Raw genomic sequence first — 25,243 nt, 5'->3', positions numbered from 1 at the left:
TGTTCCAACTTGGAAATGTCATTAAGAATGATAATTTTGAGCTAATTAAATGGGAGAGGGGAAGAGGGGGGGTGATGGGGAACATAACAATCAAGCAAAGAATATCCATGTCAGATGTCACCTAGATGGCAAGAAGGAGCATTTATTCTGCCACACTGAGACATTCTATAATCACAGTCATTGCCACAGTGCTGAATGATGTGCAGGAAGTGTTGCTGCTTCATCCTTGTACCATTCTCTGTTACTGCACCCTCTGCCATCCAAATTCCCAGTTCCTCTCACACTTTACAAAATGTCAGTGCAGAGACTTTCTAGGAATTTGGGCCAGGTTCAAAAATCCCCATCTGCTCCTGTTGGAGAGGGATGAGATCAGACTGTAAATGAGTGGCAGACTCCTAGCAAGGAGACACGTGAATACCATTTGGACACGTATGAAAGTCACTCCCAGCCTTCTTAATTTAAATTAAAAACTTTAGACTCTCCTCTGTCTCTCTGTAATGAAACATTCATATAATCAGTTATTCATCCATTTAGGTTAAGTGCATGTATAGGCAAGTACTCTCAAGACATTTCATTAATCTACATTTATCTTAAAGCTGTTTAGAATTGCAGACGTGCATCCACAAGATGAGTTCTTCAAGACTTGAAAGCAATTAGGTCTTGAGAAAAGTGGCTTTGGTAGCACATGTTCTCACAGTTATTTAAATAAATTCAAATCAAATATAGGCTTAAATCCTCATGAGACTTCTCATTAGACACCAGTGTTTTTTCAAGTTTCCAGAGCTTTTTTTGTAGTGCTTTGCACTGTGTATGTAGGAGCATGCACCTGTGCTGGTAGTCAGCTTGCAGGAGGGCTCCCCTTGCAAGCCTACACACACAACATGGGTTCATAAATTGAATTTATAACACTTTCTTGTCATAGCTGTGGCAATATGAAATTGCCATATTCTATAGCAATATGGAAATATATAGATATATAAAAAGGTGTCACTTTCTGCAAGTGTTTCTCCTCACCTGACTGGTTATCATGGTAGGACAGGTCTAAAGTCAAGAGCAGAAACATGGTGTTCATCCACTAACATGCTCCAATTTACCTTCATGACACTTTGGAGAGCTGAGATCAAGCTTCCTTGTTTTGTAAGAAGGTGAACATTAAAATAAAATTAAAAATCCAAATCAGAAATCAACTTACTTGAGGAATTAGGTAGAGCAGGAAACTCAAGGTGGACCATGAAAGTCCAAAGTGAGCTCTGTAAAACAAGCCCTTCTGCATTTAACTAATTCTTACACTTCTAGATGTGAGTAATTTCAAATCCTGCCTACTTAAACTGTAACATATGACTCGTGAATTTTACATCCTTGGAAAAAGATGACCCTAACTCTGGCAGAGAGTATTAGAATTCCTTATAATCTCAAGTGTCAGTCTTGCTTACATATATTTGTCTTCCTTTAAAGTCCACAAATGGACTTAAAAGGAGACTAAACAGCCCATTTCTTGGCCACAAATGTGCTCAAAAAACCACAATGTGATTACATTCTGTGTGTGGGTAAGGCCTGCTGGCTTAAAACACACACATAAACACACAGATACGTATGCACATACATAGGCACACATACTGCCTTTATAAATAATCAGAATGGATCTTGATGAATCACCGCTATTTGATTTTTTTTTACAGTGTTTCTTGTAAAAAACCATCCCTGAATGTGCAAACTATTAAGAAAATATGTGAAAAACAAAGTCTGATTGGCAGACTAAAGTTGGAGGCTGAGTAACATGTAAGCCTGTTTAGCATTAGTGCCAGAAATCCCTTCTCACTCGAAAAATCTGACATATCATTTGCTTTATTAGTTCTAGATCAACTATTCATTTAATTTACATTAAAATATGAAATTAAAAATTAATGCAGATGATTTAGAATTAAAGTCATGCAAAGACAGTACTTCTTTTTTAACAGACTTTCATTTGGGAAGTGAGTATCACTGTACACTGCTGAATTCCTACAACAGTCCACAAGGCCAACACTAGAATCTCTCAATACAACCATTAAGACTTCATTCACTAGGAGCTGATTAACTCAAGTCTTCCTTTTCCACTAATGAATACCACAAACTGCCTCCAACTATTGTGTGTTTAGATCTGAGTGTATGAGCAAGGAATGACCATCTTACACACCACACAGAATTACAATTTCACAGAGCCGTGAAACCTTTTTAAATTGGGAAAAGAAAAAGACAGGCAAGATAGGCTTTACCCTAGTCAAAAGGTCATTCAACTCACATTAACTTAGAATTCATTAAACTTCAGTCAAGAAAGTAAAAATGAAAGTCTGACCCTTACAAAGGCCAGATGTCCCACTCATTTCCTCTTACATTTTAGTCAAGCACATGGTTCACAGTCACAGAAAAGTCTATTACAAGTCACAAATATGCCACCAGTAGAGATCCAAGAGTTTCCCTTCCAAACTAGAGACAATTCCCAACAAAAAGAAGACAGCATTCCAGCATCAAGCCACATGAAGTGGCCAGAGGCCATCAGCAATCCCATCTCATGGAAATGGTGATGCAGAGAAACAGCTCTGCAGGCAGATCCTGTGGCTGGAACAGCTCCCAGCACACGGGGGTGGTGAACTCCAGCAGAGCAGCATTTACAGTCACTCCAGCCCCTGCTCACTGCAGGAGCCTTGCTAACATTTGTGTTTACTACTCCAGGTCAGTGCCAACAGCTTCACAGTCCTCACTGCATGAAAAATGCTGTCCCACTCTACCTTTAACCCTCTCCACGTTCCCACTCTACTACAGACATGTCTCTTACTCCAAACACTTCAAACTCCATCTAAGACCATTTTAATCACACACACAGAGGATTTCTTTCCTTTCAATATTTTTACTCTACATAACTTTAGAAGGAGTTGCAAATTTTCCCTTTCTTAATCTTGACAAAATCCTTCCCCACTAAGTCCTCTGTAACCAGGCTGCTGCACAGCACCATACCTTGAAATCAGGGGCTTATAATGGAAATGCTGAGGTAAACCTTAGACACAGCATCAAGCTGCATGAAAACCCTGTCACAGTACTGGAAATAAAGTGCATTTAAAGCCAAAGAGGCTCTGTCAACACCATAAAATGCACACACTGCTGCTGCACGCTTTCAAACTTTATTAAATGGGCCTGGGCACAGCAGCAATGAAGTGCAGCCTTCCCTGACTTTGGACAGTGCTTGGGCTCATTGCCACCTCCATGCTAACGAGGATGGGGAAGAGAATGCACTAAATTAGAATCAAGTTTTGTGATCACAGAAAGAATAGGGCAACAAAATGTGTCTGAATAGAAGTCAGTGCTGGAGGGTCACTCTCACTCTCACACACTTTGCTGTTTTTGCCCAGCATTAACACCTGCCCATTCCTCCAGCCCCGTGGCTCCCGTTATCATCCTCATTCCTCTGCTGTTACTGAACCAGCCTTCCTCTGGGGAAGGTCTGTCAGCTGCACTGAGCACTGGCCACTGTACTTAGCATAAAATCTGGGACTTTGAAATTAAGACAGTAAATCACCTCTATCTTCCACACATAAGAGACAAGTCCAGATGTGACAAAGATCTAATGAGGCTATTTTATTAAAAGACTAAAAGAAAACTGAAGAGAAGTGAATGAAACATGGCCTTAGTGAACATCTGAAAGTTAATAACTCTACATTAATAACCCCAATGAGGAATGCTGATACAAAGACAAAAATCTCCAGGAATTCAACACAGGGTAAGTTTTATTAAAACTATTCTTCCACCTAAAGTTCTTTGGATTATTTAAGATTTAGCTGAGTGAGAGCAAGGAGACCTCATCTAATCAGGATAATGCTGTAATAGCCTCTGATTCAGAAGCCATCAATTTACTTTGTGTTCACAGACTATGTAAGACACTGTAAAATGAAATAATAAAAAGCAATAAAATAGAAGAGATGATATGGCAAAAAAAACCCCAAGTAGTAGCAAGGGGAAGGAAAAAAATTATGTTTTAAGGACAAACTGCCTGCATGCACAGTTCTGAAATTGTAACTCCCAATGTCCCTATCACATTACTGTGTGAGCTGCAGATGAAACAAAGCAATGGAGAATAACAGGGCCACATTGCCTCTTTTGAAAAGAAAACTTTCCCATCATGGAAAGCTAATAAAGAGAATGAAAGCAACAGGCAAGATTAAGAAAGCAGAGAATTACAAGTAATAGTCTTGATTTAAGTGGTTCATTTTTTATTCATGGATATTCTTTCCAGTGAATATCTCAGAAGCATTTATGTTTAATAGGCACCATCATTGAGAAAATGTTTTCTAAGCAAAAAGCCCTCACTTACTACCAAGGCAATAGATGGCTTCATAGCAGACAGTCCTATGAAGAATTCAAGAACCAAAATGAACTGTGGATCATGCAAAACATAAGAAAACTTATCCTCAGTGAAAGCCCTTTGATGTTGAAACAGTTTAATGGAAGGTGGGTGCTACAGATGATATGTTTTCATTTGGTAACCCTGGTTAAGTTGTCTGTCAGAGATCCTTGACTTCTCAGAAGAGAAGGTGTGTATTACTGACTGAAAAAGCTTCAAAAGCTTCAATAAAACCAAAACAAACCCCTCCATTAAATACACAAGTCCTAGTCTCAGAGCCTTACAGATAATTACTTCCTCTTTCTCACCATTCTTTTCCCCTTCTCACTTCTGGTTTAAATGCTTACACATAATTATATTTTGAATATTTATCCCAAATGCAGTCTATTCCACAGACTAACTATAAAATCTGATTCAGCTAAGAAATTAAATCCCACTGCTTAAACTACAAATTTTAATCCATAATTAATATGTAAAAAAAAGGTCTCTATTTATTTTGCATAAATTGTTCTCCTCCTTCCCTAGTCTCCATGACAGAAAATGTTGTTTGCCAGTACTTCACTTCATAATCTCATTAGCAGCCTCTTCCCTCTCCCATCAGTCAGATTTTGTATTCAGATAGAAATGGCTTAAGATACTGCCTGGTAACATCCTGGAAGCAATCACATCCAGTTGGAATTGAAAATGTTATTTAGTCTTCTGTGATTTTGTCAATATCAAATATTTGGATTAACAGTAAAGATGGTGGTGGTAGGGAAATTGTAACAGCTTTAGAAAGATGTACCCATTTCCTTCATTACTGAGCAAACATGCAGCCCCTGGGCAAAGGAGTGTCAGATGGCTAATAGTCTCTGTGCTGGAGGGAGCCAGCAAGCAGACTGTTAATGAAGCCTAAAGGTACTGGAAAGAGGCACTGGGACAGGACTGGCAATCTCCTTTCAGAACCCAGGGCCTCACTGTGCAGCTGACCTACATTCACCAGCTCAGAGTTGAAGGCCAAGTGAAAACATGCATAAATAAAATAATGGCTCAGTTTCAGTGGGATCTCCAAGCATCCCATGCTGGTGGATGAACAAGCCATCTCCTCCTAGGTACTATTCCAGCACAAGCCACAGATGCTAAATTTGATCCCAAATCACTCAGTTTTAACTTGCAAAAGGGCCTTTACATACCAGACCATACTTTGCCAGAACCTTGTGTTAGGTTGCTATTTATTGACTCTGGTGGTGGTGAGAAATCCAAGGCTTTAAATGACCAACATAACCCTCACCTTTGAAATCTAATTTGAACCAGTTTTATGACTTCCTTCTTATGAGTAATTCCCTCTATCCAGGCATCTATTAGATTTAAGAAAGAAGTCATAGCAACCTTCAATTTTCAAACTCATTTTTACCCAATATAATCTTTCCTTAAAAGACCAGGAATTTTCTTCATGATCTGCCATCTAAACATCTTCTTGCACAGCCAGGGGCAACATTGCATATCAAAAGCTTGCAGTCTGTGAGTTTCACTGTTTTACATCAAGAGCAAAGCACATGCAGGCTCAAAATAATGCCATGCCTCCATTTTTCTCTTCAGCTAAAAAGAATTCAAAGAAGACATATCAGAGGAGAAGGCACTGTTGTTGATTTGTATTCTAGAAGTGAACAGATGCTAAAAGATGAAAATCATTTAAGCAGAAATCTTTATTGCTATTCTCTGCAGAAGGGTTGCTGTAACATGAGCCTTTTGTTTGCTGAAGAAGCAAATAAACTGCACCACTAATTAGTCACATACAACACACACTTACCCAAATTCTTCATTACACATGGAAAATTACTCAGTTCTAATGTTCTACATGAACACACTTTCAACTGATATTCCTATCAGCGTTGCAATAAGAGAGGGAAGTGAAGGCAGAGTAGGTCCACAAAAGCATCAAAGCAAAACTGATTTTATCTACTTAGCTAAAACCCCCTGAAGCAGGCAGGGCACAAAGTGGAACAGACATCTTATTTATAGATAAAATTTATGAAAGTAATTATTATCTCAAGTTCACAAATTGATTATTTTTGGTCCTGATTCCAGATTTTAGAACTACTAGAGCTGTCTTTTTCTATTTTAGTCACATTCATGACTTTTCATCACTTTCTCAGCTTTGGAACAACTATTTATTGAATTAAAATAACTAGTTGCAGAATTCATTGAATGTAATAAAAATCAAGAAAATACCTCTGAATTTGAAAGATTACTGAGACATTATGCTTGTTTCTAAAAAAAAAAAAAAAAACCCTGGTTCTGACCTCTTAACCAGTAAATTTCAAGAGGTAATAGAAGGGAAAGCCTGAAGCTTCTTAGAACAGGGCAGGTAAGGAAGGCTGTTAGATTTAATTATTTCACTATGGCTAAACTACAGATTTATTTAAAAATAATTTACAAATAAAATTTTCACCATTACTTTTATCTATTTCTAGTCCAGTTAAAATTAACATTTTGACCTGCAGAATCCTAAAGACCTACCCCCATTTATACATTCAACAAAATACTTGGAAGTTACCAAGACAAACCAAGCCATTCCACCCTACAAGAGGTTTTTGTCAATCCTGAATTCATAACGAGCACCTAACTTTTACCACCCCAACTGAGAATGTTAAAAACCCTCCCCTGCCCTCACTCCTGTACCACAATAATGGCAGAATTCCTGCATGGAGACAAAGGCACAAATGTAGTGGATGCTCCCATTCATCTCCTGGTGCCACCAGTTGAGCAGCAGAGCAGAGAAGACCACAGTGGCACAGCTCTACCAGTCACAGGTATCCAGAGCAGGATCAGAGTCACCTCAGCATTAGGTCTTGAAAAAGCCTTCAGGTTCTGCTCACCTGTATTTTTCTGGTCTGGAGAAGCAGAAAACAAATATTTGAGGCACAAGGTCCCAAGAGCTAAAGTCTTCTTGCTACAGCTGAGCTACCTGCACTGGAGCAATGGATGCAGGTATAGGATGGCCCCTCTATCCTGCCCACTTTTTATCCCCACCCTTACTGGCAACAAACAGAAACCACCTGGCTCCCTGTATCAGATAGCACAAGCTGTCCTAATCACCCCACAGCAGCTGTCACCTACTCTCTTTACCATGTCCCTGCACCAGCCCTGCTCTGTCCTCAGGGTGTGAGGGACACCCAGCTCTGGCTTGGGAGATTGTGATTCTCAGTGTCCAGAGCAGTCCTGCAAGGAGAGGTGGAACCACCTTGTAATCTCAGCCTGTGTTGGCTCAAAAATTCCAAGCAAACATTGGATTGTGCACTTTTGTGTACACATCTGGGTACCAGGAGGCAAAGATGGTCAAAAAGATACGGCTGCCTAAGTGACTGCAGAGCTTTTGGCACAACTGCAGGTGTGCCAAAGAGACACAGCAGAGGCTTGGGAAGCACAGCAGATGGACAGCCAAGACAGATTTGTTACAATGAGAGCAAGCATTAGCACTGCAACAGAGAAACCTGAACTGGTTTAACTGGGTCCTTCTCCTTATAAAATAGTTATAAAAAGAAATGTGAGATTGCATGACCAGCTGAAACTGCTGTGCTAATAAAACACAGGAAACCATTGATCTCAATAATGTTGGCTGAATGCTTACAGAGAAACAAGTCTGCAGGGCTAAAATATTTTACTAGTTCTCATTAAATGTTTTTAGATATGTACTGATCCTTGTGAAAGTCAAACACAGCAAGTGGAGAGAACCCACACCCAAATGATTCTGCAGTGATAGTGGGTTTGCTGAAATTCTGACTGCAGAAGATAGCAAAGGTTTTCCTGCATAAATACAAGACTAATAATTTTAAAAAGCTGTCCACACCCTGCCATAGTAACTTCATATCACCCATCTCAAAAAAACCAAAAGCAATACAAGGAGTTCAGAGATAAAACTAAGAAGTAAATACAATTTATTGTTTTCTTCACATGACTGACTCTGCAACTTAGATCCCCTTAAACTTAAGCATCACTAACAGGTTAGCCAATAGCACAGAAACCCAAAAAGCAACACTAGAACACAGAAGGAGAGAAGAGATGGAATTTACTTAACAAGGTTAACAATGGATCCTGGCACATCCTTGCCTCAGGAAAAAATTTCAAAAATGGAAAAGACACATACCACAGTTTTTGTAAATATGGGCTGATGCTCACACACCACTACTCAGCATAACATGCAAAAATTCACCCTTGTCTCATGAGCTCAGACACACACACACACCCCCAAAGTCATACATTTATGGCAGCTTTTGCAGAAGCAGCCAGAAGTTTTCCTGTATGTCCACAGCTGAAGAAGTACTATAGCATAGGTACCTACCCTGTCGTGTCTGAATTCTCCTGGGTTTTGAAATGATCCACACTTCCTTCTTGGAGCTGGAGTAGAATGGATGGCTAACTCATTTCACAAAGAGTTTGGTTATACATCTCCCTTGATAAAAAATTTAAATTGTTCAGCTAAGAAGCAGTGTCTTTTTACCCCAAGACGCTGCTCCAGCAGGAGCTCAGTAAATAATGTGAAACAAAACAGAGAAAGGAATCAAAGTGTTTTGTAACTAGAACAGAAAGGGTTTGGGGTTTGTTTTCACTAAGTTCAAACAGAAGAAGTTTTATGACTCAAGTAAAAGGAGTGTGAAAGGGTTTGGAGAAGGAAGGTTTCCATTAAACAGACCTGAACTGGTTCAACAGTAACTTGAGCTCTGTATGATCTCACTTTTTGCTGTGCCACTCTCAGCAGTGAAGCAAAAACTTCACAAAACACAGGAGGGAGCTGATGACAGATGAGAGGGCAAGAGGCAATGCAAGGCCAGCTCAGAAATAGTTACTTGGACTGTATTACAGCCTGCCACGACAGAACCTTTCCCACATTTTTAAAGCTGCAAATGTAAACACCACTTAAGAGGAAATGTACGTGAATGGCGAACCAGGGAATGAAAAACATGGGCTGGAAGAAAACAATGACTTTTCCTGTGCCCCAAAGAGCAACCCTGGGAAGTCCTGGCTCTCAAAAGAATAATGGCTACCAGGGCTCTCCATTTGTAGCGAGTGGGATTTCAGGATGTTTTCTTTCCCCCACCCTTTGCAGGCTGTCAGGACAGGCTGCTGTCAGGTGTGGCAAACCGCACTCAGGGACATGGAGATGATGTGAGGCAGCTCAGGACATGGGCAGAAAGCTCAACTGCTTTTGGGGTCTGCTAGAGACACCCCAGCTTAGGGAGTCATCCTTCACCTGCATTTAAGTCAGCTCTGATTCACAGCAGAATAATCATTTTGATGATGAAAAGCAGCTACTAAAAATGCTTTCTTACAACAACACTGCCAAGAAAAGAGCCAGGAGACTCTCTGACAGCATGTGCAATTAATGGGAAATGGGCAATCAAGGAGCCATGTGGGGAGGCTCAGTGGTGGGCAATGCTGCCTGAGGTCACCCCTGTGTGCCAGCACCTGCACTGCTCAAGGGCCACCTGGGCACAGTGCCACAGGTCCTGCAGCAGGTGATGCAGGCGACCCTTTGGAAAGAGGGACCCACAATCCCACAGCACCAACCCACAAGTGGGTAAATGGGGGAGAGTCACACCAAATCTGAAGCTGACAGAGTCCCAGCTCCTGCCTGGGGCCAGGCCTGCCCTAACAATGGTGTGGATGCTGGCCCTGCATTCTCCCCTCCTGTGGTACACACAGGATGGCACCCAGGGACTGCTGGGCTCTGGAAAAACACACTGACCTGTGGTTTGTCTGTTGGGGATTTAACAAGACACCACTTCATCGTGGGCAGCACAGCAAGTCTTCCTTCTGACAGCTCAATGTTTGATCCACAGATCTGCACCTAATCAGCTCAGTGTTAGGATCCATAGTTAAACCCCATTTATTGTCTGAGCCTGAAGATTAAGAGACAAAAACCAGAAGATTCAGGAATAAAGAGTAAAGCAAGGCAGTCAGAGTTGTTTTCCTCCTCATTCAAGTGACTGTAAATGCAGCCAAAGGACATCCACTTGCAGGCAAAACTGATACTGGCTCAATCCCTTCTGGACAGGTGAGCAGACTGTTACTGCTCTCCAGCAGGAAAAGTTGGGAATTACTAAAAACCTCACAGAAGTTTGGAGCAGGGAGGTTGATTCCTCCTAGGGGAGGCAGATGAGTCACACCATCTGCAGTGGCAGCCCAGCTGCCCAATTCCTGCTCAGACAGTTTAAATCCCGACTGAGTGGTGAATGGCACTTGCAGCAAGACATCACATCAAGAGAAACCAGGTTAATGGCACAGGAGGAGGCAAGGCACAGGCTTTGCTCACCAGGAGCTCTCCTCCCCCAGGATTCCTGCAGATGGAATCCCTCATACTGCAGCAAATGCAGACGATGCTGGAAGTGTTCAAAGGCAGACTGGATGGGGCACTGACCAAACCTGCTGGGGTTTGGGGGTTGCAAATAGATAATCTTTAAAGTCCCTTCCAACCCAAACCCTTCTGTGATGCTACAAACCCTGGGCAGACCTTACAAGAATGTCAACGGGGATCCTGCTATGGGACTCACACTTTGCATATATGAAGGCAATTTTAAATATGGATTGGAATGATAAAGGCAACTGTTCAGCACACCAGTGCAAACATGCAAATGTAGGGAAATGCATAACCTGAATAACCAAGTTTTCTTTGCATATTGAGACTTGTCAGCCAATTATTCTTCAGGCTTTACTGTAAATGGGAACATAAGTATTTTTGATAACCAGTAATAATGACTTAGAAGAATCTCTCTGATTTTTATATATTACACGGGCAAGAAGCCAGACAGAGCATTTAGTTAATTAAAGTTTTATTGATAGTGGTAAGTGGTGCATTTCTGACATCGTTCTTTGTTCCTTCCCTGTAGAATGTGACCCTCACCTTCCTTGACATAGAAAGAAAATAAGAAAAAATAACTGTAACTTCGTGAAAGAGGCAAGTAAAAAAGCTACCACAAAAATAAATAAATATCAACCAAGTTCATCATTCAACATAGCCATACCCATAAAAACACTAATTTGCAGATGAAATAGGAAAGAACCTTGCCTAGGCTGCTAAAAAGAAATTAGATAGATACATTTCAAGTAAAAAAAACAAAGGCAGGAAGTAGGAAAAAATAATGAGATACTTAAACTCTCTAAGTTGGCCAAATGTATCAACCCTTGTTATATTTGGTTTTCATGTGTTACTCACTAGGCATGTCCCTGCACTGGGAAGAAAACCAGATAAAACATGTGGTTATTGGCCCACAGAGATATCACAGCTAGAATGCAAGCTCAGGTCTGCAGTAGCTTTCCTTAATAAGTATTCTCTATTTAAGGAAAGATTGATCCTCCATGATGTGACAGGCCACTGATACAAATAAATTGCTTTATGATATGATCTGTGAGCAGCCAACATATATTCACTGTGGGCTTACTGAGCTCCATACTAGCGTGTCTAAGTTTCCTCTTCCTGTAAAATCAACTTTTATCTCCTCTGTGATACAAGCCAATTCTTAGTCTTTCAACCCAAAGGCCTGCAGCCAGTTTACAACTACATCATTTGAAATAACAGGAGTTTCCCATCCATTCCAGATTTCAAGCCTTTGTGATGCACATGTCACTGAAGTGCAGGAATAGCTCATGCAGTTACAGAAAGCTTCTAGAAGGAAATCATAAATGAATAATACCCTTTACAGCTGTAACCAAATAACGTGACTGAAACACACTGGGGTTTTTCCCCACCTCCAGCTTTACAAAATTTCATGTGGTTCACTGGTCAGAAAGTCAGAAAGAACAAAATCTTTATCTACTGTTCCTCACTTGCTACCCACAAACTGCCAGTTAGATAATGCTGAAGGAAATCAGTGTGGTTTGCTTGCACAACAGCCTTTCTAAAGAGGGAGCAAGCATGTAGCAAAGCATTTACACTTGAGATACGACAACTCTAGGATGCCATTCTGATGCCCACATCTTAATGAAATCAGTATGGCTCTGGCAAAACCCACAGGGAGTTCCCTGGGAACAAAGCAAGGCTGCAAAAGCACAGTGAGGGAAATTGTTCCATAACCCAGAAGCAAATACAGGGCCAGGTCAGGAATTTACATTAAACAACCTTCTTAGATTTCTTGTATGATAACATAAGGGTGCACATGCAACCTGCCCCATAACTTTTGGCCAGTATCAGCCAAATTTTTAAGAGGTTTGAAGCCTCTATGAAATTCCCCCAAACTTCATGTAAACTGGTGGCGGAGCAATGAAAGGAGTCCAGGCTCTGACAAGCTTCAGTCCAGTGCTGCCAGACAACAATTTCAAGTAACAGCTTTTGGCAGAATGTTAAAAACAACAACAAACAAACAAAGAATTTGAATCAACAGGAACTGAATTGTCAGAAAAACAAAACCAAGGTTTATAGAAGGCAAAACTGGAGGATCACCTCCACATGTGGACTGTATGACAACAGTTATGTGACACAGAAGAGGTCAAGTTTGTGATGATGGAGTGAAAGATTCACACAAGCTTATCTCATGCAGCTCAGACAGAAAGTGTAAATGCATATGGTACAAACAGATATACCTTGTTTTTTTAGTTATCTCATATTTCACTTTCTTTACAGTCTAATGTTACAGTCTGACCCATTTTCTTTCAAAATTTATCAAACATGATGAAAGGATCAACTCTAAGGTACCTACCTTCCTCAATCTTTCTGAAAGTAATTGTCCTGTAAGATAGCTCTGGCTTCTGGGGCACATTTAAGGAAAAAAATCAAAACCAAATACACACACAAAAAACCCACAAAACAAAACAAAACCCCAAAAAACCCAACCCAAAACAAAACAACCCCCCCCCCAAAACAAAAAAAAATCCCCAGAAGCCAAAATTATTCAGGTTTAAAATACAAATATGTCTTCTACTAGGAAGAACATACCTACATCAATGTGATGAACATGATTAATATTTCAGAACCTTTCAAAAACCACATCCAGTCATTTTACAAACTTCCTGTTGTTAATTACAGAACTGGCATCTAAATTCTAAAGCATCTTTCACTTTAAGGAAAAAAACCCCAACCCACTGACCTTTAAAAAAATGCCATATATGGGAGTAAACTGTAACTCTGGTGCAATGAGAATAAACCCAGTTTAATCCTCCAAACCCTAGATTAAATTATAAATCCTGAGCAGAGGTAATGAAAGCCCTTCTCAGAATGCCCTATAGTCCCTTTTAAGAACTTCAAAGTAATAACACTTAAATTTAGACTAGACTCCCAGTGTCCCAAACTTGAATGATTCAGCCTTTTCAGCTTCCATTCAACCACTCTTCATTCAACAGTTTGTTTACAGAAAGATATTTAAATTGTTCTAAAGAGCACCATAGCTCACTGTAGAACCTTTTGATTCTCTAGCAGGCACTATCACTTATTTACTTTAGGTTTTCCATTATTCAAGGGCTGGCTAGTGCACATTCAGATGAATCACAAACACCAGAACAAACAAGACAGTTCAGGCAAAGGAATGCAATTCAAACAACATCCAGTACAAAAGGCATTTAGAAGCTTAGAAAACTAGGTAATGTTTGGTCTGCTTTTAACTTAACATGTTTAGAAAAAAAAATTATTATTATTATTATTATTATGAAAGTCTGAAATTGCTTAAAGTTATACAGAAATGCCACTAAAAACTCCCTATCTTTCAATTCCCAACAGTGACACAAAGGCATTCACCAAAACCACTGCAATGAATTCTTTCCAAAATTCCTTCCAAATTAATGTCCAGAAAAAGAGGAAAGAAATCTCAAACCCTGTTACAGGACTACACTGTTCTCCCAAAATGCACAGACACTGGAGTGGTGCAGTGACCATGTCTGTGCTATCACCTCCAGGGCATGCAATTTAGAGAAATAAGAATTGTGCTTGAAGATGCACCATCCTTTCCATTAAAAAAAACAACAATCATGGATGGCCCCTGTGATCCAGGGAACTCACCAAAAGCCAAAAAAAAAAAAGAATTCCTGCTATGTTCAGTCAAAATTGCAATGAAAATTAACATTTAACCAAGACAGATGAAAAACTGACATTTATTGAAGCTGCAGCTGATGACATCCCATAAAATGATGCCAATCACTTGTCTCTGAGTCAGCTCCATTCCCACATTTAGTACAAGTGCTCTGGCTGACTCACACCAACCATCTACCTGGGAGATAAGTAAAGGAAATTTCAAGCATCATTTTGCTGCAGCTATTCATGATGAAGTTTAAATTTGCCTGATTCTCTTCATTTGAACTCAAATTATTTGAAAATTTAATTTAAATTCCAGTTTGTCTTCAGGAATTTTCTCAGAAGCAACAAGCTTAATGCTAGATGCACAAAATTGGCAAGTAAAGAAATGATCTGATCTAAACAGATTCTGTTTTCAGTGAGAAACAGCTTTTTAGGCTGCTTATTTGCCTAAAGGCATTTATGGGAGGATGATTTGTACATTGGAGTAGTGAGTTTAAGCTTGAAATATAAAGTTTATATTATCTTTTCATTATGCTTCCATTTGCAGTGTTTCATCTTGTTTGTTCTCTCGGTTCAAAGTCTCAAGTTCACATTCTATCCTTGCATTAATTAGTTATAGCTTTAGGCAAGTCAATTCAGCCTTTGTTTCTTAATCTGTAAAAGAAGGACAATAATAAATATTTATGTACTTTAAATAGATATTGGAAAGATGTGTTTACCCTGACACAGTTTTTAAAATACACCATTTTATAGAATTCTTTGTAAAAATTACCCAGTTTACCCACATTAACTAGAATAGTTGTAATTTTTGCAAATGGCTTGAGGAACTCCCTATCCTTTCCTTCCTCAAGGAGACAATTTCCTACAGTTCTTGAAAAGCCTCCCATGTAGCAAACCATGCTACCCTGAGCTGAGTTCATGGCATCCTAACTATAACAGTCTAACACGAAATTAAAAAAAAAAAAAAAGAAAGAGTGCATTGATTACAGAGACATTTAATCTTGGGAATCTGAATGACTGAATATTATAATACAGAATTTTCTTCCGCTCCTCTTCCTGGGGGAAAATACAGAGAAGCAAGAGCTCCTTATGTCATTGCTTTTACAGCAGTAAGTTTTTTGTGATATTCAGTGTTTTGTTGGCTGGTGTCTCTTAATCTGGGCCTTTCTAAATCCAATCTTTGCCCGACTTCCTCGCACGCAAAACATCTGCACTTACAAAATAAATGAACTACATCTGTGTCTGTTTTACCAGTCAATTAAGCAGCTTCCTATTAGGGGGGAAAAATACCCTAAACCAAAATGAGATTCTGGAAATAAAATAAAGGTGAACCTCAAGCCTTGTGAATCATCAAATCTGAGCAGGAAATCAGCTGATGATTCTTCATCGTTAGAGATAAAACAGGAATAAATACCACTGGCTCAAACTTTAATTCTTAATTCTGCTAGTGCTGATGTTACTTGCAATAAAGAGATTAAGATCCAATACTAAAATGGGAAGAAAGGGTTGAAACAATTCCTTAGAGCAGTCATTTAACAAAGCACCACTTTATCAATGCATGCCATGCCCAATTTGATTTATTACTCCAATTTCAGTATTGGAAGGAATAAAGTCTTCAAAAGCACACACTCCTCTACTTTAAAGCTCTTTCTAAACTCTTGCCTTTTAGTGCACAGAACAGGCATTACACATGCAGCGCTCCCCTGTATGCCACCAGATGCTGTCAGTCAAAAGAATTAAGCATCAAAACAAAGCCTTCCATCAACACAAAAAAATCCACAGGAGAGTAGAACAGGTGACATCACTTGTTCTCCAGCAACCAGTCACCTTTTTCTTTCATAATTCTGTGGTGGGGAATGAAAAATAAAATGCTTTGGAAAACACCTTTGCTGAAAGCTGATATGAGGATTTTCAGCAATTAAGAATTTTGTACACCAGACACCAAGATCTTAATTGGCACAGCAATATAATAAACCTGGGCATCCTTCTGGGGCAAAGCTGCTGTACATGACACACTGAGGCACCTCAGCCTCAGCACCACAGGAACAGGAGCCTCCCCCTGGCAGCTGCTGCCTGCAGTTATCCCGTGCTAGCAGCTCTGGGACAGCTCTGGGAGAAGGAAGAACTACTTAGCCACAGGAAACCATGGCAGGGGATTAGGAAGAGACCAGACAGACACAGGAATTACAATTTGAGCAAAAAATTCAGCTACTTAGGTATCCATATGGCCCACTGCCACAACATGCAAGTCCCCCAGGACTCAGATCCTTCCCCATCCTGAAGTTCTTCTCCCAGTTCCTTTCAAAAGTTATCCCAGTATCACTGACCTGCCTGACCCTGACTGCATTTTGAGCTGGCTCCCAGTTTTAGTCTTCTGCTCTAAAATTGCACAATTAAAGTGACAGTTTTGGAAATGTTCTAGAAAAAAAAGTACTGGTCTAAACTTGTATTAAGTCCTGCTTTTTTTGAAAATTCGATTTACTATATAGACCAGTGTATCTCCTCCCTGCAGTATTTTAGGCTGAAGCTGGCAAATGGATTACATTTAACTAAAGGAACACATTGTCTTGGATCTGTTGATCCTATTAGTTACCTGGAAATAGGTACCAGGGTTGAGGAGATGCTTTTTTAGTGCTTCTATAGAGAAAAAGTAGGCCCCAGCTAGCTGAAAATTATATAGGACCCTCTGGAACAGCTTACAGTGCTAAAATTTCTTCCTGTAGTGCAACAAACATGAGTAATGAAGCAGCTTTATACAGATACATAATGCCACAGTGGAAGTTTAAGTAAAAATCTTAGTCCCTCCATCAAAGCAGCTGTATTCATTGCAAGAAAATTTTTTCTACTTCAACCCTCACACCAACATGCTTCACCTTTTTGTGTCTCTAATATCCACTTACACACTGTTCCTTACTTAAACTGTAAATTCTTCAGGGCAGAGACTGTCTCTTTACAACAGTGATAAGTGGGAAGGACCCTCAGGCCACTAGAAAACAAAACAATAGTTGGCACACTTATTTTCTAACTTCATGTGCTAACTTGTCCTCTAATCCTCAAGAAAAGAAATTTATTTTATTTTGCTTACATGCTACACTGAAAAAGACCCCAACCAACAAACCAAAACCAAAGCAGTCATTGCACAAGCAGTAAGTTAGATTTATAGAGGAAACTTTGAAGGTACTGCACTTTTGCCCAATTAGGAAAAGGATGTAGAATATAACATGGCCAGGTGATGCCTCCAACCTCTCCCTCTTTATGCCCAGATGAATCAGTCATTAACTGCAGACAAAGCAAGACAGGCCCAAGAACTCAGACTGGAGCTTCCTCAAAAGAGAGTTTTGATACAATGGCATCTATAACACTGTTGTGACTTTTTAAACTAAATCCTCCAGTTAAGACTCACAGGCACAGACATTCACAAACTCCAATCTTCATGACAAGCTTCAAGGTTGGCTTTCTAGTTGCTATACTTCAGAAAATATTTTTAAATCTTTTCAGCAGGATTTAGTTTCACACCAAGAGGTAAATGCTTTCTGCTCTTCAGAGACATTATTTTCTTGAATTCCAAAGTTTGCATTCAATGTAGTTTTTGAAAAAAGGAAAAATATATTTGCTCATATTTTGTGTAAGAAGTTTATGACTTGCTCAGCCTTCTTGTACTTGAAAAAACAAACAGATAAATAGAGAGTAATGGGCAGGCTAACATTGCCTTTGGAGAGTCACTGGCTCCCACAGCTGCCATCTGTGGTAACAAACCACTCACAGACAGCCCTTGCACAGCCAGGGCTCCCTTCCAGAACACACCAGACTCGCTGTGCCTGAGCCCTTCTGATCAGGTGCTGTGTCACTGGCTGCTCACCATGACAAAGGACACAGGAGGATGGTGGGACAGTGCCAAGGCAAACCATGCTCACCTCCCAAAGGTCACCTCTTTGTGTGGCAAAGCCCACTGCCCACACCCTCAACACCCTGGGTACAACCCCCAGCACTTGTTTGCTTCTGCATGCTAGACAGGGATGGCCTCAAATGTACTTGAGGCTTGGAACAAAAGATTGGTTTACTTTTAGATACCAAAAAACAATCCCAGACAATGAAAACAGCAAAACTACCATGATTCTTTCCCTATCCTTTCCTCCATTCCCATCCAGACTTGTGTATAAATTTCTGACAGACTGTTTTCAGGGAGCAGCAGTGATGTGCCAGGTATTATGAGAGTTAAGCAAGTGTAATACAGCTTCCCTAATATGTCATAGATCTTCTTCAAGGACAAGTAACCTCAAAAAGCTCTAGGATGAAGAAAAAACCCTAAGCACAGAACCATAAAAGAAATCATAACCAAATCAAACTCCTCCTCTCTATTCTCTCCAAAAATAAACTCAACAAATCCCAGTGGCTTCAGATGAAAATTGGTTTTCTTCTTCTACCAGCAGCCAAGCCCCAAACTGCATCTCAGGGTGAGGCCAGGCACCCACTCTTCCTTGAAGAGCACCAAGGAGCTCAACCACTGCAGCAAGTCTGAAGGATGTGGCAGCAATGCAATGAGACATTCAGCAAGTCATCTTTGTCCCCAGTGACACTTCAGAGGAAATTGAGGTAGCAGAGACATATTTCAGTGAAATAGCAGGGCAGTGCACATGTTCAAAGGGTTGCTCAGCAAATCATCCTGCCAGGAAGAGGAAAGTTTACTTAGCCTTACTCCTCACTCTTCAGAGGCACTAAACAGTGAAGCTGTACCTCTGTGGTCCTTCTAACATGCAAAGCTACTCCAGACCATTCCCTCTGAGCCCTGTCCTTAAGTGCTCCAGTCAGCTAGAGGTGCACTTCACCCAGCTGACAGCATGAACTCCAGCTTCCCTGAAATCTTTTCAGCTTGTTTAGAAGCATCCAGCACAGGCACTGGCCTGGATGAGGAATGCAGTTATGCACACACGACTGGCCTTGACCCACTTCTCGCCACATGGTCCTGGCCACTCGGAGCTGTGAACTCGATTTATTATTAGCACCAGAACAAAAAAAAGCCTGTGTATGTACATGAGGTCTGACAAATGCCCACTCACTGCACAGGAAGGAATGAAAGGAATTGTTCTATTATTTGCCATCATCATCCTCCTCTGGCCAGCCCACTGAATGCCATGACTATTGAAATACCTTTGATGGGCAGAGCTTGCCTCCCCTTCAGGGCAGACACTGCTGACCTGGTGAGGCACTCAGCACCAGTGGGCACAAGCACAGTGAACTGGACACACTCCAAGGGGCACAGGAGAACTCTAAATAATCAAGAAAGGAAAAGAAGCTCAAAATGAGTTCCCCTTTATAAAGTAACGCTTTCAAGACTGAGTTTCTCCTGCCTAAAATATACTGTACTACAAAGCAGGGGGACTGCTTCAAATGAAGCCAAACATGAGGGCAGTTTCTCCTTCAGAAGCATTCCTGGGTTTCAGCTCTATAGCTTAGAAGAAAGGTAAGTAACTCCCCAGTACAAGATAAAACACAAGATCTATCCCACCACAACAAGCCACAAGGTTGTTCTGCAGGATATTAAAATAGCCCTCATAGCACCAGCACTGTTGATGCTTTGTCATCACAAGTTCTCTACAGGACTCTAATGCAGCTCACACAGAGAGGCTGTAAATGTAAATGCTGAGATTTGCTAAAGGACAGCACAGAGGTTTTACAGTTCATCCTGAAAGCACACGTGCTGCCAAAAATTGTGGTAAAAATGTAAAAATAAAGAAATTGAGCTCATCTAAGTGAAAGGGATTTGTCTCACTGCTCCTAAATGACTGCACTGTTTCTTTCTTGATGAGGACCATGTATGTGCACAAAAGGCAACCTTCTGCCTTCATGATGTCAAAGACATTTTAAAAATGTAAGCAAATCCAGGAGTTTTGCTTCTAGGATAAATAGAGCTAAACAAGGCAAAGGTTATTGCAGTTGTGCTCCCTGCTGATATCATAAAACTAGGATTCTTGTCCCAGCTAAGCAAGCTGAAGACCTGCTAAAGACTCAGTAAACTCCATTGCAGACCAGATCTACACTACAAGCAAACTGCACCAAGTCACCACAAAACTTGCCCTTTCAGCTGCACACCCAAGCTAAACCCATGGAGGAAATACTGATTTCAAAAGTTATTTTAAAACATGACACAGACCAGCAGACAGCACTAGCCCTAAATGCTCCAAAATCTTTGCAACTTATTCTTTAATAGACACAGCTTGGAAACACTGTTCTCCCACCTGTGAGAGTCCCACCCTTCATTGCACAAAACTTACAGCACTGGCCCAAGCACAAGAAGTAGGCTGTCAGCACAAAAGTTGTTTTGAAACCAAAGTGACAAACAGAACTGACTTCACAATTATAACCATCAAGCACCAAACACAGTACTGTAAGGAAAGGCTTTACTTCAGTTTTTCCAAAGTGACAGAGCACAGGGGTAGCAGGTAAGCTCCAGTGCTTCAAGTTACACAGAAAAGGGAAGAAAAGACCACATCCTTCCTTTTTTTGCAGACACCTGCAAAAAAGTGCTCCCTGCTCATACAGCCCTGTAAGATTTCTGCCACAGAACTGCCACAGGCTACCCCCGGCTGTCATGTAACACCCACAGCCCTTCACACCAACAAGCCAAAGCAGAAAAGCAGCCAGGTGAGAAGAGCAGCTACGTGAGTGTCTGTGCATATCACAGTGAAGAGCAGCCACCCCTTTAGAGAACAGTTTTAAAAAAAAACCCACAAGCCTGGTCTCTCAGGGTGGAGATCCATACTCAAACCACCTCACCCAGCTGCTGGGGTCAAGAAAAGGCAGTCTGGCCTTGCCTTGACCCACCTGGCTCTGCAAAGTCTCCTCTGCCCTTCTGCTGGCACCTCCTCACACACAACTGTACAGTGGGACAGATGCAGGACCTCCCCAAAGACCCAGCCAGAGACCATCTGTAAAAACAGCACCCACTGTTTGAAGGCAGGTAGAGGAAGGAGAAGAAAAAGGTCCCTTTCCTTTTTCTCTTCTCTCCTGTGTATGCTGACTCTCTTTGTTTAAGTACTCATCACTACAAAACCCTTCTGTTTTGCACAGTCTAACAAAGACCAGCATAGTTGTGATGGAAGAGCAGTCACCCACTGAGTGCATCACAGCCAGGTAACCCAACCAGTTTTCACACTGCCTTTTGGGCTGTGCCTCTCCTCTTCTCCCACTCCTTCTGGCAGGGGCAATACTTTCATTTCAACACCAGCCAACAGCTCAGGACACATGACTTTAAGTTCTTACACCCCTACACAGTTCCTGTGTGGTCACAGACAACCCATTTTCTTGCTTGGGATCCTGTTCCCCGTCTGCAAAGGGAAGGTGTCTTCCCCACAGCTGGAACACATGGTATTCCACTTCAGCACGGTTTTAGAAGGATTAATATAAACGAAGCATTTGAAGAGATAAGCCTGGCAAGAGCATGCAAGACATGGGAAGTGGAAGTATCACTGATAAATGCAGTTCTAAAAAGATAATTGATCTTTCTTGTAAAAATATGTTTTTCCTATCAAATTTGCAGCTTTATGTTCAGGTTAGCATGTGAAACTATTCTCTTTCCACATCTGAAACTTTCCACTGTTTTATGTCAAAATGAAACATCAAAACCCTGACTTACATGACTTTTAAGTAAACACAGAAGAGTTTCAGGCTCTTTGCAACATTATGTTGTGCTGCAAACCATACTTCCCTGACAGTGAAAAACACTCCAGGTCTGGCCAAACCAGAGCAAACTTTAGACTAATAACTGAGTTGAAGCATTCAGAATTTTCTTTCCCCTCACAGTGAGATGTGCATGTATCTTGCTCTTTGATACTGTGTCAGAGGGGAATCAGCTCTGAGCTGTGTCAGACATGCTCTCTTGGGGTTCTTGTGAGACACAAATAGATCCAAAGTTGTACAGCACAGAGATGTCAGATACAGAACGGCTCAGCAGAAGCTGAGCACTGAAACGGGCTCTGTTTACAATTACCACAGTCCCAGAACAGATTAAGAGTTGGCCACATGTATTTAATACTGTTAACCGCATACAAAGATAACATAGCTTTATTCAATAAAATATTTTCTTTGAAACTTTGATAGAGCCAAAGCTCTGTTAGAGCCAATTGCTTGTTAAACAGTTCCACTCTTCTTCCCACAGCTTGCAAACATGATTATTTCCTTCTCTCTTCCCCCATTTTTCCTTCTGCCCCAATTTTTAGGTAATTTCCCTGTCCTTACTGAAGTTATGAAGGAATGTTCTAAAAACCAGTTTCTCAATGCCCTAAGTATGGGCAGCTGTGCAAAAATTGAGAGACTCCCCCACCCCCAGGCCAGTCTATCACTCTGTATCAAGCCAGGCTGTTCCACTGTGTGACTCTGACAAACAATCTGCCACTTCAGCAAATGCACTGACCAGAGGCACCAGACAAATCAGGTTGTGAAGGAGAGTACAAGAAAAGATCTCCCAGCTGCAGCTGCCACGGAGCTCCTCACTTACCCAGTGGTGCAGGCGTGGTGCACGGGTCAACACAGTCTCAAAGCCTTTAAATGCTTGGAGGTGAACTGGACTTCAGAGAAATGTCTTAATTTTGAAGAGAGAAAAAAGATGCTGAAAAAAGACTGAAAAAGAAGGAAGAGAATAAATTAAGGGATATGAGATGTGAAACAGAAAGGAGAAAGCAAGTGGGAAAGTATTGTGAGAACCTCATGAGATTATTCTCCCTCTTCTAACTTTCAGGAACATCAGCATGCCATTTTAATTAACAATACTTAAGTGCTGAAGACAATATAGTGACACTACTCTTGAGCATTATGGACACAGAAGTGACATTTCACCTGCCAAAATCATCCCTGGCAAAACTCCACCATCATCAGTGGAAATACACCAAGCATGAAATTGGCCCACGGCTGCACTGAGACAAAAAAGGCTTTGTTTCAGGAGATATAGGGAATTTCTGGTTCTTTATAATAAAGCTCAGCAATTGTTTACTGTCCCTAAGCAAATATCCCTGACAGCAAACAAGCAGCCAGCACATTCATAGCACACACTGTCTGTCCAGAGGAAAACATCCATCAATAAAGCAACAGTTTCCCAGTGTCCTGTCCATATCACAAGGAAATTAAAGACAGTTTAAATGCCTCCGAAATTGCCTACCAGATCCACAAGCAATCATTCTCATTTTCAGCAACATCCTTCCACCCTCCTCTGGCAAGTCAAGGAAAGTTGAATGTCCTGACTGGTGCTACAGGACTCAGCACACACACAGATGTACCACAACGCTGAGCAGCTCCACTGCCAGAGTTATTCAACAAGACTCCCACCACAAACTATACCCTGCGACCACACTGTGCTCACACAGAAACATCTTTTTTCCTCCTTTTGTTACATGTTGGTTTGGCCATGTGAATTCCCAACGAAATCCCACAAGTTCACATGTTTCTGCCGTTTCCTCGAGTTTGCCACAAGCATGTCCTGGGCTTACAGGACCAGACTCTGCTCCAATGCCAGCCACAGCCATACACCACATTTGCATAGTATCTATTTATGCCAGAACTCATTAAGCTATGACAAAATCCAGAAGCAAACAAGTAGTTCGGGCACACAGAGCTCCTGCACTGCACCCCTTCCCCTTATGCACCCCCACAAAGCGCTTCTCCGTGCAGTTTCCCTGGCCAGCTTCGCAGCCTTTAAACCCAATGCCCAGGAAAGCCTGGACATTTGAATTTCCAGGGTCCTTGAGGGAAAGTTTGACAGACCCAGGTGGGATTGGTGGGAGCACAGGAGAAGAACTCCTCGGGGTTTGTCCCGCTCCCAGCTTCTACTTGGTTTAAAGATTTGTAAGAAGACATCCACTGTCCACACCAGAAGTTCAGCTGCTCTGAACGCTCACTTTACAGAGCACCACGTATAGGAAAAAAACATTTATCATTTTTATTTGCTTTTCCAACCCCTCTTCCCGACCACCACCACCCACTGCCCCAGTCCCGCACCCACGGATCCCGCGGTTCTATGGGGGTGCCCCCACGGCTGCAAGAGGCACCCAAGGATCAAAGCTGCCCCCAAGAACACCCGAACACCCCACGGACACACCGAACACCCCGAGGGAGAGCCGGGGACACCCACGGGGGGCGGCGGGACCGGCAGCACCGCGGAGCCCCGCACACCCGGGCACCCTCCTGCTTGCTCCCCTTTTAATTTATGCAGAGCCACGACGAACTCCCCGTGTTTCCCTTCACGAAGGAAGGCGCGGGTGCCCCCCCAGCAGGGACCCGCCGCTCCCGCCTGTCTTCCCCGGGAGCCGCCGTCCCTCAGCCCCCCCTGGGCTGGGATATCCCGTCCCTCCGCGCCAGCGCCTTTGTGTGCGGAGCAGACACAGAACCTACCTCGGCGGGGCGGCTCTGCCCGCCCGGCAGCGCGGGGGACGAGGGCAGGGGAAGCCGAGGAGGGAGGGACGGAGAGGAGCGGCCGCTGCCCGCCCGCCCGATGCCTGCCGAGTGTCCGCCCGGCCCCGCCACACGCGCGGAGCCGGCCCGGCCGCGCCTGAGGGGAGCGGCGGGGCGGGCCGGGGGCGGGCCCGGCGCTGAGTCACCGCCGCGGCCGCCCCGCCGCCTCCTTTGTTGTCAGGCGTGGAAAAATCCGGGGTGGCGGGGATGGCTGGGGGGAAATCCCGAGAAAAAAGGGGGAAAAACTGGGCCTGTGTGGCGGCCTGGGCCGGGCTCCACGGGCTCAGCGCCGCCCCGGGAGGGACAACGCGCGTGGGGCAGCCACGGGTGTTCTCAAACTCCTGCCGGGGCTCACCCTCGGGAGACACCTCTCCTTCCATGGAAAAGAATTTTTTTCTGTAACTTTCCCAGTGGTTCCTTCCCGTATCCTGGAACCCTGTCGCTGTGGA

General features: G+C 42.2%; 1 protein-coding gene across 2 annotated transcripts in view; it reads right to left on the bottom strand.

Annotated features, from left to right (window-relative positions):
* Positions 1–24,844, bottom strand: part of FAM107B (family with sequence similarity 107 member B) — a 59,866-nt gene extending 35,022 nt beyond the window's left edge. Inside the window, exons 1-2 of one of the 2 annotated variants that reach the window (XM_066549994.1) lie at positions 24,735–24,844; positions 22,849–22,970 (exon numbers count right to left, since the gene is read on the bottom strand). The gene's annotated coding sequence lies outside the window, so the exon portion shown is untranslated. The remainder of the gene's footprint in view (positions 1–22,848; positions 22,971–24,734) is intronic. The other variant, XM_066549995.1, reaches the window with a different exon arrangement.
* Positions 24,845–25,243: the final 399 nt, after the last annotated feature.

The sequence above is a fragment of the Molothrus aeneus genome, chromosome 5 (genome assembly GCF_037042795.1).
Source record: "Molothrus aeneus isolate 106 chromosome 5, BPBGC_Maene_1.0, whole genome shotgun sequence".
NCBI classification, from domain to species: domain Eukaryota; kingdom Metazoa; phylum Chordata; class Aves; order Passeriformes; family Icteridae; genus Molothrus; species Molothrus aeneus.
Note: the sequence above shows the minus strand (reverse complement) of the source record. Positions and strands in the feature narration are given on the sequence as shown.